Genomic DNA, 14,727 nt, shown 5'->3' on the forward strand with positions numbered 1-14,727 from the left:
CCTTTAGTACATTATCATTTTACTAACACCAGATCTTACCTTAGTTCATGATCATATAACTGAAACAAGATTTTTTTTTAGTACAGGATCATATTACTACATCAGACTTCTTTAGTTAATGATCATATTACTACATCAGGACTTTTTTTAGTTAATGATCATATTACTACCACCATATCTTCCTTTATTTGATGGTCATATTACTTACAGAAGGTTTCCTTTGAGTACGTGATCATATTACTAACAGAAGGTCTCCTTTAGTACGTGATCGTATTACTAACACGTTTTTTTCATTAGTACATGATCATGTTACGATCGCTAGATCTTCCTTTAGTACGTGATTATATTAGTAAGACTAGATCTATAGAACTTGATCATATTTTAACACAAGATATTTCTTTAGTACATGATCATTTTAGTAACACTAGTTCTTTCTTTAGAACATGATCATATTTCTAACTATATATCTTCAATACGTGATCACACTACTAACACTAGATCTTACTTTAGTTCATGATCATATTACTCACACTATATCTGTATCTTAATATAGGTCATGATCATATTACTAACAATGTATCTCACTTTAGTGCATGATCACCTACTAACCCTAGGTCTTCCTTTAGTACATGATCAAATTAGTAACACTAGATTTTATTCTAGTACATTATCATATTACTCAAACCTGGTCTTCCTTTAGTACTTGATGATATTACTAACTCTAGTTCTTCCTTTAATACATGACCGTATTACGTCTTCCTTTATTACATGATGATATTACTAACACAAGGTCTTTCTTTAGTTCATGATGATATTACCAATACTAGATCTTACTTTACTTCATGATCATTTTACTAATACTTGATCTTTCTTTTGTACATGATCATATTACTAACACCAGATGTTCCTTTTGTACGTTATGATGTTGCTAGCACTAGATCTTTAGTACAAGATTTTATTATTAACATTGGATATTCCTTTAGTACATTATCATATTTTAACTCTAGGTCTTCCTATACTACATGATCATATCACTAACACTAGATCATCCTTTAACACATGATCATATCACTAATACTAGGTCTTCCTTTGGTACGTGACTTATCACAATAAATCATACTCTAGTACGTGATCATATTACTAACACTAGGTCGTCCTCACTAAATGGTCATATTATTAACCCTAGATCTTACGTTAGTTCATGATCATATTACTAACAATACATCTTCATTTAGTAAATGATCGTGTTATTAACATTAGAACTTCCTTTAGTACGTGATCATCTTGGTAACAGTAGGCCTTTCATTAGTACGTGATCTTATTAATAACACTGCATCTTATATTAATTCATGATCATATCACAAACATTAGATCTTCCTTTAGTATATGATCATATTACTAACACTAGGTTTTACTTTTCTAAATAATCATTTGAATAACACTAGATCTTACTTTAGTACATGATCATAAAACTAACACAAGAACACTCTTTACTAGATGATCATATTACTGACAAAAATCTCGCGTTGGTAGATGATCTTATTACTAATACTAGGTCTTAGTTTTGTACATCATCATATGAATAACACTAGGTGTTCCTTTATTACATGATCATAATTGATCAATGTAATCACAATGATCACATTGGTTTCTCTTTAGTACATTATTATATTACTAAGACTAGATCTTTAGTTCATGATGATATTACTAACTTTGATACATGGTAATATAACTAACACTAGTTCTTTGTTTAGTACATGATTATATTACTAACACAAGGTCTTCCTTTACTACATCATTATATTACTAACCCCAGGTCTTCATTTACTACATGATCATATTACCAACACGAGATCATCCTTTAGTACATTTTGATATTACTAACACTAGATCTTCCTTTAGTACATGATCACAAAACTAACACAAGAACACTTTTTACTAGATGATCATATTACTGACAAAAATCTCGCATTACTAGTACTAGGTCTTAGTTTAGTACATGATTATATGAATAACACTAGGCGTTCCTTTATTACATGATCATATTACTATCACTAGATCTATCCTTAGTTAATGATCATATTACTAACACCAGGTCTTCCTTTAGAACGTGATCATATTACTAAAACTAGATCTTCAGTACATGATCGTATTTTTAACACTAGATCTTACTTTGTTAAATGATCATATTACTTAGATTAGGTTACTTAGATTAGGTATAGTGCTAGGAATATTACTTAGATTAGGTTTCCTTTAATACATCATAATATTCCTAGCACTATATCTTCGATTAGTACAGATCATATTACTAACATAAATCTTCCTTTAGTACATGATCACGGTACTAACATTAGGTCTTCCTTTAGTTCAGGATCACATTTCTAACACTTGATCTTACCTTAGTACGTAATCGTGTTACTATCACTAGATCTTACTTTAGTATGTGATCATATTACTGACACAAGATCTTACTTTACTGCATAATCATTTTTCGAACTCTAGATTTTACTTTAGTACATAATCGTTTTACTAACACATGGTCTTCCTTTATAACATGAACATATTACTAATACTAGATCTTCCTGTGGTACATGATCATATTACTAACACCAGGTCTTACTTTAGTGCGTGATCATATTATTAACTCTAGATGTTCAGTACGTGATAATATTACTAACCCTAGGTTCTTTCAGTAGATGATGATATTACTAACACTATATTCTCCTTTAGTACATAATAATGTTACTAATGTTAAAAATATGATCATATACGAAAGAAACACATGGTGTTAGTCATATGATCATGTACTAAAGTAAGAACTAGTGTTAGTGATATGAACCTTGACTAGTTCTTACTCTAGTGTTAGTGATATGAACCTTGACTAGTTCTTACTCTAGTGTTAGTAATATGATAATTGAGTAGATCTATCCATAGTTCATGATCATATTACTAACACTAGATCTTACTTTAGTACATGATCATATTTATTAGCACTAGGTCTTCCTGTAGTACATGATCGTATTGCTAACACTGGATTTTCCTTTAGCTCATGATCATATTCCTAAAACTAGATCTACCTTTATTATATGATCATATTTGTAACAGTAGGTCTTTTTTTAGTACATAATCATATTACTGACCCTAAACGTCTTACTCTCTGATAGAGCAAGTAACTTCAATTTGAGATCGATTTCTGAAGTTCCTTTCTCGAAAATGAAAGGCCTGGCATGGCCGAGCGCGATAAGGCTTGCGCTCGGAATCTGAGGGTCGCGGGTTCGCATCCGAGTCGCGCTAAACATGCTCGCCCTCCCAGCCGTGGGGCGTTATAATGTGACGGTCAATCCCACTATTCGTCGGTAAAAGAGTAGCCCAAGAGTTGGCGGTGGGTGGTGATGACTAGCTGCCTTCCCTCTAGTCTTACACTACTAAATTAGGGACGGCTAGCACAGATAGCTCTCGAGTAGCTTTGTGCGAATTTCAAAACAAACGAAAATTAAAAATATTTTGATTCTAAGCTCACAATATATTTATTTATTATATACGTCTAACTTCTAGATATAAATCTCAAATTTCAATTGGAAAATAAAGTAGAATTATCTTATTTTCTTCAAGCCTAATTAATCATGTTAAATAATGTTATTTTGAAAGACTGCATGAAAAAATTCCAAGGGTAACTCTATCCTTCAAAATTTTATTATGTGTATACTTGAATAGAATGAGAAAGTCGTAATAAATCACTTGATGTATTAAGAGTATAAAATTTTGTTATGACTTGAGGTCAATTTTTGTAATATCTCTTTGTAATTCTCCTGATTAAATTATCAAATTGGTACCTTTTAGGTGGTTTGCTTGTTTTGTTTTTATTTGAAGTGAAACTATTAAGCCAGACAACAAAACCTGCTAAATCGATGTCATTTGAAGAACGGTTCCTTCAAAAAAAAAGATAAAATATGGTTGTCACATGGAGTTCACATATCAGCCCATACTGCCGTTTAGGGAAGAGAGGGGTGACAGTGCGCTGGTAAAAAAGTGTAAAACAAAGGAACCTCCAATAACTCATTAACGTCAAAACTCAATGTGATATGTTGTTCGATAACTGTACACAACTCCTAAATACAAAAAAAGAAGAACCAGTTAACACATTGCTAGACATAACTTACCTACTGTAAGAGAAAACATAAATAACAACCGAAACAGTAAAGCAAATTTAAATCAGTGTAGTCTGTTTTATCGTGACAATAAACGTTATCATATTCAAGACAAGATCAAAGGTCATAGAGGGATGAGATCACATAATACTCGTATGTTGGTACTGTGGATGTCAAAGAAATGAAAGTAAATCATAACACACTGCTTTTGGTTTCAAACACCAACCTCACTAGTTTTACTCCATCTGTCATGCAATTTATTGTGTTGAACGTTGAACTTTAACAATTCATAATCTATTATAGAAAAAACCACCTACAAATATCATATTAACTTACAATTTGGTTTGAAAAATGTACACTTAGTTAGAATCTTGTTGAGGTTGATACAAACATGTACACACTAGGATAAGGCTGTCAGAAAAAACAACAAAATAGAATGTAACTGACAGAAATAGTTACAAACTAGGATGTATCTAACAGAAATAGTTACAAACTAGGATGCAACTAGAAAAAAGAGGTACAAGCTAAGATGTAACTAGCAGAAAAAGATAAAAGTTGGATGCAACTAACAGAAGTAATTACAAAATAGGATGTAACTAGTTAAAACTGGTACAAACTAAGATGTAACTAGTTGAAACTGGTACAAACTAAGATGTGACTAACAGAAACTGGTACATACAGGGATGTAAGATTTATATATAAGAATCATATTTTTTGTTTTGACGATATTCTTAAAGCAATTTCTAATCCCAAACGATTTTCTAACTGTCGTTTTAATTTTCCATTAAGAAATCCAGTCTGAAGAACAAACGTGAGAAAGGTAAAACGTATTTTGGTTTTAAAGTTTTAATTAAAAGGATGTTTTTAAACTCTATGAAAGTATACATATCACACAGTAATAAAAATACAGACCTAAAGAATAGATATTTTATACCGTTTGACCCTCTGCTTTCAGCTGTGGCGACTCCAAACTGAAATACAGATATTATTATTAAGAACATGATTTATAGAGGGCAGTAGTATCAACTTACTACGTGCAGTATATTTTCAGCCATTGTTATGGTTTTTGATAATCATGAGATATTGCATGGAAAACAAGTAATTATTGATAGAAGGTTTATAGAGTTAATACGACGTAACGACGACCCTGAGAAATAAAGAGTTTGTATTAAACTGTCGTCTTTTACGAGGAATTTGTAAATTTGGAAAAACATCTGACTCGAGTCTTAAAACTTTGGATCTGAAGATGTCCATTGCCATTTACTTGAAATTTGTAATTTTTGAAAGAACTGGGACTTGAGCCTTTAAAGTTAGGATCTGAATACTCCATTTTGCTTCTATGTTATGTTTATCTGTTTTGAGCCTACAGTTATACTGTGAGCTGTCTGCGCTCTATTACTAGAGGGTAAACTGTTGCGTTATAAATCCTGAATTTACCTATGTATTTTACTTATGCGTATCATATTTATCGTGTTAAAAGTGAAAAAGTAGTGACGTAAGTTATGTAAATTCATGGTTATTCAAGGACATGAAAAGTTGCTTCCCTTATATGTAATTGTATAAAACGCCCATAAAAACTGCCAAAGACAAAATGTAAAACCGAAAATTTGAACGTAACCTCACATCGACTCAACAAACCTTCGTAGACAAATTCAGTGTTGATCGGTCAATAAGGGGCGAAGTAGTTGTAAAAGAAACGCTCATAAAAACCGTAAGCCTCAAAAAGATCTATGTGTTTCCCCCCATGGACCCAATGAACCACCATACCGAGTTTGGTGAAGATCCATCTACCACCGGTTAATGGTAAAAAAAAAACGCTCATAAAACTGCAAAATACAGAAGTGAAATATTCTAAGTATATCTTCATTGACCAGATGGAACCTCTGTATTGCTGTTTAAGCTGAAATTCCTTACGGCTATAAAAAAACTGCTAAAAATTAAAAGAACAAGTACGTTTTCTTATATAATTTATCTCAGTGTTCCAAATGTGAGAATACTTTTATTTTTTAGATATTTTGTCTTATTTCAGTTCCATCTATATCCATTTTTAATGTGTGATGAAGTGTAAAACATGGAGAAATAAAATTTTAAAAAAATGACTAGTATCACAAAAACTGATATCCCATACGATACAATACTTTAAACAGTTTACATGCGTTTATTCAAGAAATGTTTGAAACATTCAATATCTAATGTGACTTCCACGGGCTGTGATACACTTTTGACACCGATTTGGCACACTTCGAATCAGTCTATCAATGTTATCTTGGGGTATGGGAGCCCACTTGTCTAGCAGGGCTTGTCGGGGTTCCTGTACATTCTGAGTGGTGCCGTTCAATAACACACCTCGACAACATGTCCCAACAATGTTCAATCGGATTTAACTCTGGAGATCTGGCGAACCACTCAAAAGTCTATATGTCTTCCTCATCAAGGAAGTCCATACGCGTGCACAGTTAGGCGACGGGGCTCGCGCGTTAACCTGCATGAAAATGAACCCATCGCCGACAGCACCGGCAAAGGCCTCACAATGGGTTCCAGAATTTCGTCTCTATATTGTCGTGCATTCAGAGCACCCCTGTTGAGTATGAGTAAGTCGGAGCGGCCACCCAAGCATATGCCTGCTTAGACCATTACAGAACCATTACGGAAAATCGCTCTCCTCGACGTCTCCACACTCTCGCACGTCCATCATTATGAGACGCAGTGAACCCTTTTCCGAGTGACGTAAATAGACACTAATCCTAACGTTTCACAAAACTGTTCGATTACGTGTTGGATAAGTTTTCAAGACAAACATTTAATTCGATTTGAATCTTAATTATTTTATATGACGTTCAAGTATGTTAACTAAAGATGTTTTGTATAATTATTTAATTAAAATGTTAATTAGATCATAGTCTATAGATATATGTTGCTGCTATGCTTAAAACCCTCATAAAAGGCCAATATTTGATTTTGTAAGATATACGTTAGAGTTAACACTAAACTAGTTGTTGTTTAAAAACGTAGAAATGTAAACCCTCATTTTACTAAATGTTTTCATAGCGTGGCAAATTGATATAAACTGGGGTATGGTAAAAAACATTTATAAACAACAATCCTTTAAGTATTATATTTCATGTTCTATAAACTAGGTTTTCAGTAACACGTGTCTTGAAGGTCAGAATAGGTTTTCACAAAATTCTTTAACTTGCGCATGTTCACTGAGTGTGAGTTTATAAACGATTGTTTGAAATCGTAAATGTAGCAGAAACTTTAGTGAAAAGGGCTATATGGGTTATGTTTATAGTTTTATAAATTTAAATACTGAGACAATCGGGGTCAAAACGAAATTAAATGTTATTTCATCAATTTCTACCAGGCGTCACTTTGACTAAGATTTGTTTTTAAAAGAATCTGAATTTCTCTCCAACTTTGCGAGTTCAAGATAACAGGTTACAACTAATATCGAAATCACTAAATCACTCAGCGTGAACTTGCAGTGCCGACTGGAGGCAGTAATTACTCAAGCTTACTACTCTCCCCTCGCATAAAAACACAAAAAATTATTCATTTGGCAGAAGGCCAAAAGTAACGTGTTTAAATTGGGTCACATGCTATCGGAATCATGGATAGAATAGCATGTAAACTGATAGAAACAATAAATAATTATATACTGAAGGAAAAAGTGAAGGCAAACGACCAGTTGGTTTTAATTTGGTTTGCTTTGAATTTCGTGCAAAGCTACATGAGGGCTATCTGCGCTAGTCGTCCCTGATTAAGTACTGTAGGAAAGCAACTAGTCATCACTACCCACCCCAACACTTTGTCTACTCTCGTATAATTATACAAGATAACGTGTACACTCTTGTATAATTTTGAAAGGTAATTTTTTTAAACATTTAATTATTTTCCTATTGTAAATAATATGATATGATGATTAATTTTTAATGAATCTTTGTATGCATTGGAGCCTTTTTAACAATAAAATATTGGTTTCACTGCAAAATACTCCTGTCTTACAGGTAAATATCAGTTATTCTCTTTGAAATAAAACATCTGTTTTCAATTGCCTAACTTTAAACTTCATACAACTTTTGAACCACTTACTTAATCAAATGAGATTCTGGTTCTTATTCCATAGTATCAACTATTATTTGTATCTTGACAAAATTATTGCAAATATTAACAGCAAAGGCACCATATATAAATATGTTTGGAATCCCATTGGAAAATAATGGTGGTGTAAAGGTTTAAAATTATTTAAGTATGAATATTTACACACATTGAAAAACCTTCAGTAGTCTAATGTATTTGACTGTGGTGAAACAAGCTAAAAGAATTAGGAATCTTTTTTTTAGAGAAATTTATAATTTGAAAACAAGAAGACTATTTTAACCTTGACAAAAGATCTTGATGTGGGCTACCATTGCATTTAATAGCTTATAAGGCTCACTGGCATACAACAACTACAGTAGTGGTTGGAATACAATTGATGCAAGTAGTTTGTTATAACAACAGTTTTTATAATATGAAGTTTGTGAATGCTAACTTAGAAAAGGTATTCACTCCATAACAGCTGTTATACAAGTGTTCATTGTCTGTTCCCTAGTAGGAGAGAGGTAAGTGTTTGAATTTATAATGCTAAAATCAGTGTTTTGGTTCCCCTTGGTGGACACAGCAGATAGCCCATTGTTGCTTTGCTATAACAAAACAAAAACATTCTGTCTGATATGTTTAGAATATTATCCACCATCCACTCACCATATTGTCTGACTGAAATTATATATGAATGAAATCATTAGATCATTAATGCATGTAATAAAACCTTTGAAGTCTAAAGTACATGTAGTTTTTATTTTAATTAATGCATTCAGAGGGAGATGTTAAGTTTCTAGCTTGTTATATTATATTCTTAAAGTTTATTTGCAATTTTGAAAAAATTCAAATCTAAACCAAATCGTTTAGAAATAGTAGATATTATATTTTTGCCTAAAAACATTGAATGAATTTTATTTCTTTAAAAGTTATAGAAGTTGCTGTTTAAGAGATGTTTTCTTGTAGGAAAGACAAATAGAAAGTTCACTAACATAAGTTTCAGTATTAAATGATAAAGATAAAAAACAAACAAACATGCAAATCAGGTACATATTGTAATGATGCTAGGAAAACACTGGGTAAAAAAAATCAATTAAAAAAAACAAAATATAGGAGTTTGAGAGTGTTTATAAGAGGATAACTTATTGTTTAATTTTAAAAGTATAATAAAGAGAACAGACAACTAATATTCATCACTGGTACAACTCACCATTTCAAACAATATAATATTCCTCTTCCACTAATGGTTAGTGTTTAACCTTCCAGTCCTTTTTACCTCAAGATTGATATCTGTAATGTTAAACATCTTTTTTCTTGATCATTTAGTGGGGGTGTGTACAAAGAAAGCATACTCATATCAAGAATTTCAACTTACATTTTTTGTCCAGTGAATAATGTCACTCCATGACCTTTGTTCACTGACAGCATTGGTCATCAAACATTTACAATCATTATCATACTTGGTCAACCAGGAATATTTTAGTTATAACCCATTTAACCTGGACACTATATACAGTACTAAAACTTAGTAAGGAGTGGATCCACTAAGATCTTACTATACCAGTTAAGTGTCTCCTTTATTTTAATTAATTCTATCGCTACCCAATGCACCAATTCTTTAATGATTTTTATTTTACGATTTTCCAATCTTATTTCAGTCCAACCCTTTTTAAAAACAAATAGATTTACTTTAGTTTCTCAGATTCGATTATTTTATCACTGTGATTTTATCTGAATCTTTTTCAGTCTTCAAATTCTGCAGTATTCTCTGTTTCTGTTTCCAAAACTTAGTTTACTTCAAATGTTTAGAGTTCCCAAGTTTATGTTGAAAATAGTGTACTGAGTAAGAGAGAGAAAATGATACTTTCCTATAGACCTTTACAAAGCAGAATAATTAGGATAAAGAACATTTTTGAGTCAAATCTGACACATAGTACCTCAGTGCACACCCACACTATCCCCTTACTATGTGTGCAAAGTTTTAGGTTCTCTTCTCTTGGATGCATTGCAGTCACACATACAACTCGTCATAATGTTTATGGCTAACTCTATGTAACCAAGGTATCCAGCTCAGACAGTTCTTATTTTAGTTTGGCTCTTAAAACGTGTAAGCAGATAAACCGTTGTTTCATAAACCGAAACCAGAAGTGTGTTAGTTTGGTGCCAAATCTTCTCACTACCTCCATATGATCATTCCAACGTACTGGTCATTCTGAAAGTCCATTGACCAATGAAACTAAAGTGGTGACCTGAAAATGAACAGGTCCAGTAAGGTAAGAGATTGTACATCTTCACTAATGACAGCACCAGAAATAAACTCCTACAGTCAAGATTCTGAAGGTTGTCTTGTGGTCTGTCCACAAAACACGGTAATGTTTCCTTCTTCACCATTCAATAACTTTATTGGTGCTGTCTTCCTCATAGTTCCCGGGACCTACTGAAAGCTACATCTTGTAATGTTCTTTGGAGAAACACAGTAACCCAAAAATTAAAGACAAAACCAGGTAAAGAACAAACTATATCTTAGTAACGAATGACACTATGTGAACTAGATGTACTTCCAAACTGAAATTAAAAGAAACAAGTATTTTCATTTCTTGCTTTTATAGTTCATATGTCATGCTGTGTTCTAGCCAAGAGAGTGCATAATTCTTCTCGTGATTTATGGCATGCGCACGTTTTACTGATTTGTAGTACTTGTCTGGATAAATAGTAACCTATGTTTATATCTCTAGTATTTGTTTAGATAAACAATCATCTATGTTCTGATCGCTAGTATTTGCCTCGAAAGATACTGTTGTGTGTTACGATCCTTAGCACTTGCCTGATTAAAAATAAGCTCAAATTACGTTTTCTTACAATAAATAGTTACATGTGTTCGTATATCACTCTATAGTCTTAAATACATTGTTCCCAGACTTCTAATCTGTAACAGTTGGAGATTGTGAGTAATAAAATACATCCAGATATTAGCATCATGATTACATTAAATTTTAACATTAATCCTTGTCTCTAAATATTCCACTTCTATAAATACACTATAAAACTGAATACGCACGTTTCGAACCCAAGAACCTTCATTTTGAGATCAGGTACAGAGTTAGAGGTCGTGAATCGCTGCACTACACTTTTCTGATAACTTATATACAGCTGTTGTATACTTGGTATGATCTTGTGTTTAACGCGCTCGACTCTGAATTTAAGGGTCATGGGTTCGAATCTCCGTCACCAAAAATACTTGCCTTTTCATCCATGGGGCATTATATGTGACGGTCAGTCCCATTATTTGCTGGTGAAAGCATAGTCTAAGAGTTGGATGGTGTTTAGCTATCTTTCTTCTAGTTTATGGTTGCTAAATTATGAAAAGTAAGTAGAGATAGCCCTTGTCCTGCTTTCGCAAAATTCAAACCAAAGCGATATGTCTGTAGAGTTAGAAGGCTAGACACCAGGTTTCGATCTCTGTGGTGGGCAGAGTACGGATAGCTCATTGTGCAGTTTTGTACTTAACTTCAACCATTTTAAACCACATTTTATGTGTGTCCTATCCTCCGCTTGGGGTGATTTGTTTTTGAATTTCGCGCAAAGCTACTTGAGCGCTATCTGCGCTAGCCGTCCATAATTTAGAAGTGTAAGACTAGAGAAAAGGCAGCTAATCATCACCACCCACGGTCAACTTTTGGGCTTCTATTTTATCAACAAATAGTGGGATTGACCGTTACATTATAACGCCCCCAGGGCTAAAAGGGCGAGCATGTTTGGTGCGACGGGGTTTCGAACCCGCGACCGTCGGATTACGAGTCGAACGCCTCAACCCACTTGGCCATGTCGGGCCACGCATAGATGAAGAAACAATAAACTAATACTATAAGATGGCTTATTTCTTTACGAAACATGTACATCCTAGAGTAAAAGACAAAATAAAAGATATAACATTATTTCATACACTGTTTGACAGAGTATTAGTACTGAATTTAAGTTAAATGGACGACAACTATTGTAGAAACAAAAGTGTAGAGGAAGGCGTTTCGATATAATATGGCCTGGCATGGCCAAGCGCGTAAGGCGCGAGACTCGTAATCCGAGAGTCGCGGGTTCGCGCCCGCGTCGCGCTAAACATGCTAGCCCTCCCAGCCGTGGGGCGTTATAATGTGACGGTCAATCCCACTTTTCGTTGGTAAAAGAGTAGCCCAAGAGTTGGCGGTGGGTGGTGATGACTAGCTGCCTTCCCACTAGTCTTACACTGCTAAATTAGGGACGGCTAGCACAGATGGCCCTCGAGTAGTTTTGTGCGAAATTCAAAACAAACAAACAAATCGATATAATATTTTACCGTCCATTCAACTTAGTTTCAAAAAATACAATAGTTTGTGGGTTGAGCTTGACCGAACGGTTTACATTCGGGCAATGCATCTAAAGATCCATAGTTCACGTTTCACCTAAATATAAGCGCGCCAATAGTTTCAATAGTGGCAGTGAGATTGAAGAATTCGAATAGAGCAATTTTAGAGTTGATAGTAAATGCTGCTCGTGTCTATCTATCAGTCCAAAATTAGGGAAAGCTAGCACAGAGACCTCTTGCGTACTTATGTTCAAATATCCAAGTAAAACAAAATTTCGTTTTGTCGCGTCAATAATAGTTCAGCGGGCTTTGACACTAAAGCCAAGAATTCGATTTCTCGCTGCAGACAGAAAGTATATAGTAAAATATGGAGCTTTGTGCTAACCTAAGAAAGAAACAAACAATCGTTTTGTTATATTTCACTGTCGAAAACTCGCTGTTAAAAATAATTATAAACCATATTCCCAGCTGCAAAATTCAAACCCAAAACAGTTTTATTAGTTGCTTTCTTGAAAATAATGACAGAAATCTTCAGTAGTTGGCTCTGTCCACATACAGCAACAGATGAAATCATAGTAAACAAAGACCCTAACCGTCACAAACTCACTTCGAGTTCGATTTATTACTAAATCATTGTTGCATCTGATAGATACCGCACCCTGCGATTTTTTTTCTGAGTTGTTTAAAGTTTTGAAATTACAAACACTCGGTTTGCCATTTTTTGTTTTTTCTTTCTGTTTTGTTGCGGAAAAAAGAAACCGCGTATCTTAATGTATCGTTAGTAAAAGAGTAGCCCAAGAGTTGGCAGTGGGTGGTGATGATTAGCTGTCTTCTCTCTTGTCTTACACTGCAAAATTAGGAATGACTAGCGCAGGTGGCCTTCGTATAGCCTTGCACAAAATTAAACAAAACAAACAAACTAATTAACGTAAAACGACTCAATAACAGCGATAGCGAACACACAAACTGGTTCCCAATATCCACGTGACTTTCTTTTATCTAATTATGCTGTTGAAACAACTCTAATCACTCCACAATGTCTCATAGCTTAAAATGAAAATTCTTGGCCTAAGGTATTCTTGGTATTCTTGACCTAAGTTATTAAACCTTTTCATGTCAATACTATCTTTAGGACCCGCAACTCCTACTACCGAACATTTAAATTACAAAATTAAAAAAATATAGTATAAAACAGTATTTCTGTTTGTACACCTATACTAGACAGCTCAAAGTGGCTTTAAGTCCAACAAACAAACACATTTTTCAACACTTTTATACTCTATAAAATAATTTACAGGCTTTCTAGTTTAAAACATTCTAGCTTATACTAAATGACAAACAGTACCACAGCCAGCTACGACTTGCGGCTCAAGCACTACGAGATCTCATGAATACAAAAATATACACAACTTCTATTTCCGAACTTATAATTAAACAAAAATTAGGTTAAATATATCTACTAACGTTCAAACTTGCTGTTCTCAACTGTTATGTTTCAAACATTTCATTATGTTCATTATTTTCGACCTTTACTTGCAGCCATTTATTTCGAACAACACCTGAACCAATGTTGTTAACCTGGAATGCAGACACATGCGAACACTACCAGTGAAACCAGAACTTGATGTTTGGAACAAGAATACAGAAACATATGAACACTACCAGTAAAAATAAAACTTCACTTTTGAGCTAGAACACAGACACGTCCAAACACTACCAATAAAATATAAGCATGGAATTTTGAGTTAGAAGACAGACACATGTGAACACCACCAGTAAAACCAAAAACTGACGTTTTGAACTAGTAGAATTACAAATAACACGAGAAAGATAAGGTCATAAAAGTTAACTGGTTCTGTTATACAAATTAGATTATGATTTCAGTTTCACAAATAATACGAAATATGTTGGTCTAGCTACCAGGTAAACATACAAATTATGAACATCTGAGAATTGTAGTTTCTAGTCAAACGAAATAATATAAATTTGAAGGGTTTAAACACTCACATCAGACTATGGATAAAATAAGCATAGTTGAATATATACTCTTCAAAACAAGAAACGCAAAAGGCAAAACATGAGACAAATTGTTAACAAGTTTATTCCGGGTAGTTCTGTATGAAATGTGTAAAACTTTGCACATTCAGTGCTGAACATCCA

At 33.5% G+C, this 14,727-nt stretch overlaps 1 protein-coding gene and 1 long non-coding RNA gene across 5 annotated transcripts in view; one reads left to right on the plus strand and one right to left on the minus strand.

Annotated features, from left to right (window-relative positions):
- Positions 1-14,727, minus strand: part of LOC143242663 (dynein axonemal heavy chain 7-like) — a 619,118-nt gene that overhangs the window by 104,980 nt on the left and 499,411 nt on the right. The gene's annotated exons all lie outside the window — the stretch shown is intronic.
- On the plus strand, positions 93-3,315 carry LOC143242806 (uncharacterized). The gene is made up of 3 exons (XR_013023257.1): positions 93-213; positions 251-2,202; positions 2,247-3,315. It is a non-coding gene; the product is annotated as an uncharacterized LOC143242806 (long non-coding RNA).

Source organism: Tachypleus tridentatus, unplaced genomic scaffold (genome assembly GCF_004210375.1).
Source record: "Tachypleus tridentatus isolate NWPU-2018 unplaced genomic scaffold, ASM421037v1 Hic_cluster_2, whole genome shotgun sequence".
Lineage (NCBI taxonomy): Eukaryota > Metazoa > Arthropoda > Merostomata > Xiphosura > Limulidae > Tachypleus > Tachypleus tridentatus.